This window comes from Apaloderma vittatum, unplaced genomic scaffold, assembly GCF_000703405.1.
Source record: "Apaloderma vittatum isolate BGI_N311 unplaced genomic scaffold, ASM70340v1 scaffold9282, whole genome shotgun sequence".
Taxonomy (NCBI): domain Eukaryota; kingdom Metazoa; phylum Chordata; class Aves; order Trogoniformes; family Trogonidae; genus Apaloderma; species Apaloderma vittatum.
This window is the reverse complement of record NW_009703033.1, coordinates 9,125-16,363: the sequence shown is the minus strand read 5'-3', so window position 1 is coordinate 16,363 and position 7,239 is coordinate 9,125.

Here is a 7,239-nt window from a genome sequence, read left to right as displayed (position 1 = left end):
AGTGACATATTTAAGGTGCTGGGGGTTTGGGGAGTAGGTGCCTTTGTGGTTCTGCTGGAACTATTTCAGGCTGCTCATTCCTCTTGCATCTCAAAATCCTGCCATGCGAAGAAGCAAAAAGCAAATATTTGGCATGCCTGAGCCAAGGCTCTGCTAGATGTGATGATTCAGCAGTCATGATTGGCCTGATAGCAGCCAAGGGCTTGATTTGGTTAACCACTGCCTGTGCCAGTGAAAATGGGAGGAACCTGTCCCAATTCATCTTACAAAAGAAGGGCAGAGTTGTGTTCTTTGAGCTTTTCTGGGAATGGCTAATCATTCCTTCCACAAGGACACCATAGTGTGCCTGTCAAGCCTAGGCAGTTTATTTTTGTCAGGAATGCATCCAAGCCTCCTTGCAGCACAAAGGAATCTGCAAGAACTTCTCAGCAGCAAGGAGTTGCTAGGACTGCTCTAAATGTCAGCTTTGCAACAAAAAGTATTTATTTGGTAAGGAACAGTCTGTACCTGTAGAGAAAAGCTTGGAGAACAATACAGAGGAGTGGTGTTTTACCTTTTACAAGGAGTTAGGATTCCTTTTTTTCCCTGCAGTACTCTTCTGCTGGCATCTCTAACTTGTGCTGTAACTGAAGAGAATCGAGTAGCTTGCAGATATATTAGAAATTTTTATGAAACCCCTTTCTAGGGTTTGCAAATGCTGAGTTCTGCATTACTCTTGGAGACAGAATTAGTCTGGATACTGTAGTGTCATTAAACCAAAGAGTTGAGACGGGCGTTTATTTTTTTCATAAAGTATGAATGGCCACTGTGATGCAATGAGCTCCTTTGGGAGAAAGGACATTCAGACTGGTTAACAGGAGGTTTCTGGAAAATAGGCAGTTCACCCCTCACAGTGCTTTTGGGGTTATAATGGTTGGAAGAGCAGAGAATGAGCTACAAGAGAACAAGAGGCTTCCTGATTGCATTAATGAATCTCAATACCAAATCTCTGCTGTAGTGGTGCTCTTCAAAATCAGGAGTAGAAAGGATGTCATTGCTGAAACGTGAGCTCTTTCCACTTCTGCCTGGGCCTCGATATCTACTGTACTAAAATCTGGCAAATCCCCAGGATGGATTTCCCCCACCCTGTCCTTGCAGAGGAGGAGTGGGAGAGGGTGTGCCAATACTGTGTCATAGCTGCAGGACTTTTGTGCTGAAGGATGCTGCTTTCCTCTTTAAAAGTCTCTAGAGACTAAACAGCTGGAAACTTTAACCTAGATGTGTTTGGGGGGGTTATGATTAATGTTGTGTGTTGGAAGGGATGGACTGAGCTAGAGAGAAAATAGTTTATAGCAAAGCTGCTTATTTTTTCTCTCCAGTGCTGGAATCCTCTTCCTGCCTGTTTTTGTGTCTTGAGCAGAGTGTTTGTTGGAATCCTCAACATGATGTTAACGTAGGTTGTTGTTTCCACCAACACAACACATTGCACAGTGTCTCACCCTTTCCCACTTGCTATTTGGCTTTTTTGCACTATTTTGCACTATTTCACATCCACTGGGACCGGATGTCTCTCCCAGTCTCTATATATGAACAGCTGTTTGGATGTGAGGATTTGGTGTTTCCACTGAGCCAAATACAGGCTTGATGTCGATGGGTGATTGCTGCTCTGCCTAATGTTTAAACAACTGCAAGAAAGGATGTCAGGGTATTTTAAGAGATCAACCCTTCCCCCTCAGCCCTTTGTAAGGGACAGACACAGCCTCTTACTGTTTCTATCTGTTACTTCATTAAGGGCTCCATTCATTTTATAAACAACACAGCTGCTGACCAGTGTTGGAAGGGGGGGAGAAAAAACTAAAAAAAAAAGCTTCTGATTGCAACTGCCAAACAGTTCAATGTCTGTTCCCTTTGACTCAGGGTAGGGATCGTTTGCTCACCCAGCACCTCCTCGGCGCTGATGGAGAGTTGTTATTTGTACATAATTAAAGAAGCAGCCCCTGTATACCCTGCATATTTTTGGCACTGGTGGCTGCAGGATGTGCATCAGATACTGGGTGCAGATACCACTGGTCATCTCCAGCAGAGCTCTAGGTCTGGGAAAGGGGACAGCAGGCAACGCTTCCTTCCCATGCAACATCACCACAGTGAGCCGTGACCTGCAGCAGAGCTGAGAAAAATATCCTTGGGTGACCCGCCACTCTCTGCAATTGCTTATGGCTGAAGTGGATTATGGTATTCAGGTCAAGGTCAGTACACAGAGGGGGCTGGGGGAGGGAGGGGTTAGTTTACTGGGCAGTCGCACTCAGGGAGGGCTAGGGCAGCTCCAGGCAAAGCCTACATGGGCAACGGCACTGGAAAAACAGCAAGAACCCTCACCAGCCTGTGCCTTACAGCTCTTGGCTCTGTTCAGGTGTGGGTGCATGAGTTCCTGTGAAGCTCAGCAGCCTCTGTGGAAGGGAAGACAGGTCTGTGGAAGTGGCAGACTTGGTATCAGTAAGGATAGCCTGCTTGTAGAGCCTGGCAAGCCGCCCCCAGCAAAGATCCCTTTCCGTCCCTCACCCACCAGTAAGATGAATGCAGTCAGACCCCCTTGCCTTACCTCAGGCCTACACTTGTGTCTCTCCAGATGGAAAATTATCATTTATTGACTGACTGCAATGTGTTGTCATTTATTTTTAATAATAACCGGTGACCAAATTAAAAAAAAAAATCTTTGTTCTTTAGCACCAGCTGCCAATGTTAAACTTTAATCGTGTGGTGATTCCCTCCCTGCCACTCATCCAGGCTTGGGCAGGGGAGATCCCACAGAAGCAGAGCCTAGCATAGGGTCAGCACTTCATTTGGAAAGTACAAAGTCCTTAAAAGATTGTTAGTTTCCCAGGCTAGCCCCACGTGCCGTGCCCGAGAAAGCAGCCAGGAAGCCCTTCATGCAAGATCAAGTGCTTGGCAGCTGCCACATGTGTCAAGCAGAAGACACAGAGGCAAGATGAGACTTCTGGTGCCTGTAAAGGCATCAGGGAAATGTGCTACCTCTGCTAAAAGCTATCACCAGAGGCACAGGTAGCTGCATAGTGCTTAAAAATACAGAGGACTTCCCTTCCCAGCAATAAAAAGCATGCTGAAGGAGAAGGCTGGGGAAAGGGTGGTTTTTTGCTCAACGTCCCAGTAGCCATAAGCCAACCCCAACACAGACCTGTCACTGTGCAGGACAGGAGGCCACTCAAAGGGTTTACATTCCTACCAAAACAGATAAGCTACTTCATGCTGGAAGGGAAACTTGATTTGTGGGAAAACTCTACAAGTATTTTTTTCTAGAATTCAATGATAGAATCCTTACTGGGGTTAGCTCTGAGGATACATAAACACGGGGATATGTAATAATGTTTCTTTAATTTAAATGCTTTTCTTCATGTCTTTAATAAACCTGTTCGAACAATTTCTGTCTGTACAGCTGCTGCAAACAGGTTACTGCTGCGCCCTCTCAGAAGAGCTGATAAAGAAGACATGCTGATGCAGGTTGAGTAACACACTCTGCTTTACTAAAAGACAGGGCATCTCAAATCCAGTAAGAGTAGTGTGTGTCGGGGGAAGACAACAAACAAAAAATGTAGAGCCATAAACAGACCAGCAAACAAGGACATGTGAGTTAGGGAACGCCTGAGTTTCCCAAGCTGCCAAAATATTCCCACTGAAGTTCTCTCAGAGCATCCTTTTATACCACATTATTGTCTGTTTATTTTTCTTACGTGTCTTCCAGTTCAGGGCTTTGTCACAGGTTGCAAACACACACTTGGACATTGACCAGATGACGAGATTGGAAAAGGAAAAGGAGTATCAGTGGAAAGCATATTTCACCATCTTTTGCTTACCTAAGCTTCTAAATGAGGTGTCAGCCATAGATTCATTAATCATTTACCATGTATGATTTTATTTAGTATCTTTAAACCATAGCAGCAGCATGCCACATATAAAACCTCACCATGATGCTGTACAAATAAGTAATACATGTCATGTAGCTGGGGTAACCGACACTTCCAATTCCTGCTGATATTTTATATATTTCACCACATGAAGCTTACAGAAATAACTCTGTAGAACTGTTTAAACTGGAAAGTCACAGTCTGAAAAGATATATGCATGGATATGTGCCTGTAGTTAATGGGGAGCACTCTGTCTCCATTAATTTAATAAACTGCTTGTCTTAACTCCTTCAAAAAAACAAGAGACAAAATCTCAGGGCTTAATTTACAAAATAACACAGTGTTTCTGAATATTGTGGTCTTCCTGGAGTATTACATATACACAGCACAATCCTGGTGAGCACATCAAAACTGCACTACACCCTGTTTCCAGCTGTATGCACAACAAAATGGTTTTAATTCTGGTCAAAGCTCCATGCAAAGACATCTTTGTAAGTTACATGCTTGCTTGCTTCTTCAGTGAGTTAACCTGCTTTCTGGGGCTCCCAAACAAGGCAATTCAGGCCATGGTACTGGCTCTGGTAAAGTCCCTATAGAAGGCTAATGACTATGGTCACTGGAGCTAGCTGGAGCCTCACCATTTGTATCAGCACGAGCTGACCCTCAAAGTCCCAGCCTGCATCCTTGTCCCAGCCTCTAAGGGCAACAGGATGATTGTCATGAGGAGGACACGTGTGAAACTGTCTCAGCTTAGTCTGGATTGCAAAATTGTCACTCCCATCCTTTCTCAAGCCTTTCCCTGAACCGATGCATCAGCTGGGTCTAGCACCAGCTCATATGCTGGTACCTCCTCAATGCTATTATTGTTGCTTTCTTGGATGATGGAACTGCTTTGAGGTCCCAGCAGAGACCTAGAACCATTGTACAAATCACTATACAAATGTACAGTGAGCACCAGTTCCTGCTGGAGGAGTTTTCATTTTCAACAGATGCAATGAACAGTAGGGCCTTGTTCTTCTGGCTCTGGAGAATGGAGGGAAAGCAAAGAAATTAATCCATGAAAGCCTTTGAGGATCTAGATCCGCAATGTATTTAAACAGTAACCACAAAAGCACTTTTGTAAATATATATGATTTTTCCAGGCACACAAGGAGCCAGGGAACTGAAACTAAAGGCTGGTCTATTGTCATGGTCCTGGGGATAATCTCCTTGTAAACATCTGTTAAAATATGATCTCTAATGCACCACAAACTGCAAATCAAGTTCACTGGTGATGTGTTGCTCTTCCCCTTTCAGTGTCATGAGATGGATAAGCAGATGCACAAGCAGTGGAGCTAATTAAGTCTTGGTTTCCTACAGGCTTATATCCCGTGTACCCGTAAAACTCCTTTACAGCAGTGTAAAAAACACTGCTCCCCGTCTGTGATGCCTTCAGCTCCCCTTCTTCTGTGGCTGCTTGCTACCAGCTGATGCATCCATTCAAAATCCCTTAGGGCTGCAGGTGTGCTGGACATGTTGGCTGTGTGTGGGCTTGATAGGGGCAAAGCGGGCATCTTCCCTGTCCTGCTACTTTATATTTCATTTGTTATTTCAGGCATTGTGATGCTTTTGAGATGTTTACTTTTCTGCTTGCTTTGTTTGACATTTCCCCAAAGGGACTGATTGATAGACAAGTGGACAGTACGGTTGCAGATGCCTCGTTCCCTTAGGAAACCGGGCTAGAAACAGAAACATCTTGGGTGCATTGGGCGAGATCTGTGGTTTCCAGGCATTCACTTCACTAAAAACAGACACACACTGGAGCTGCTCGTCATGCATTAGCTTACAATGGCTTCTTTTATCTGGCAGTGAAAGCTGTGTGTTTCAGCCACTGCAGCGTTTGATGATGGAGGTTACAGCATCAGTTAATTGCAAATCAAAGCAAGCCTGTGGAGTGCAACAGTTTGGGGAACGTCTTCTCATCCTGCTTTCTTGTTTGATTATGTGTATATGTAAGACAGAGAAAGACTGATTATACATATAAATGGATATTATATATGCACACCATTTTATGCACCATAGACTGCACCATAGGAATATGTACCTGTAAAGATACACATGTACATGTACATTTAAGTTTTTATATATAGTATTATATACAACATTACAGCAAGACATGCATATAAAATTTTACATGCATACACATATGTATGTATGCATATATACATATGTATATATTTATATGCACACATATGTTATACACATACACACATCTAGATGGTATTTTAAGATGGACAAGAACTAGAACACAGGATTCCAAGCCATATTAAGGAATTTGATTGAGAAAGATGGCTTCTCTACCAAGCTTCTCAATACAAGCCACTTTCCCTTTTGGAAAACTTCGTTTCCAAGGCCTTTTTCTATAAGTTCCCATGGACCTGTTTTGACCAAGTGATGGAGTTAAAAATGTAATACACTCAGTCTTGTGAGCGCTGAGCGCTTGTTTTGGTGGGGGTGAACAGGTCAGGTGTGACCTCTCCTGTCACATCATCCAGGCCAAAGGCAGTCACGACGCTGAATCTTGCAATATGTTGGTGTCTACAAGTTTCTCGTCACCAGAGGAACAAGCAGGAGAGGTGTTTTGCATGTGCACTGGAACATGCAGAGAGGGTTCACCCTTCTTTTATGCCACTGGGGATTTCATGGAAACATCAACATAGAAATAGTTAAAGCTTTGAATTAAGGAATGACCTAGCTCAACAAGAACTTTATGGGCCAAAAAAAAATTATTTGTATACAAACGAGGATGCTATTGAAGTTAACAGCTTTTGAAGATATACAGCATTTTTCCTAGATGTTTTTACATAGGGATTGCATTATTTTCAGCCTGCTCACAAGAAGCTTTAGTTTATCTTAGCCAGAAAGATTTATATCTCCTGGGAACTAATCTAGCTTCCTCTGAGTTACCAAGATGAAGACAGACAACTTGTCAAATGAAACTAAAACAATATAAGTGACTGATTTAAAACACTTGCATCATCTGAAGTTCAGCCCTGTACTGGTCTAATCTCCAGGCCATGTGTCACTCAGCAGTTCTGCCGCGGCGCCAGGAATTTTGGAAGCAGATACTACAGCTGTCCATGAAGAAATATGTCTCTACTCTCCCAAGTGAAGTAACAGTGAACACACCATGGGGCATGGGTGCTGAACTAACAACTTATTGAAGAAAAACCTGTCTCCATCATCCTTCAGTGATGATAAATTTATTGCCCGGAAAAGTAATGACAGATTTTTGCTTCTCTTAGCTGATATTTGCATGTGAAACCACTTGTGCATAAAATGTTTATATTGATGTTTACTC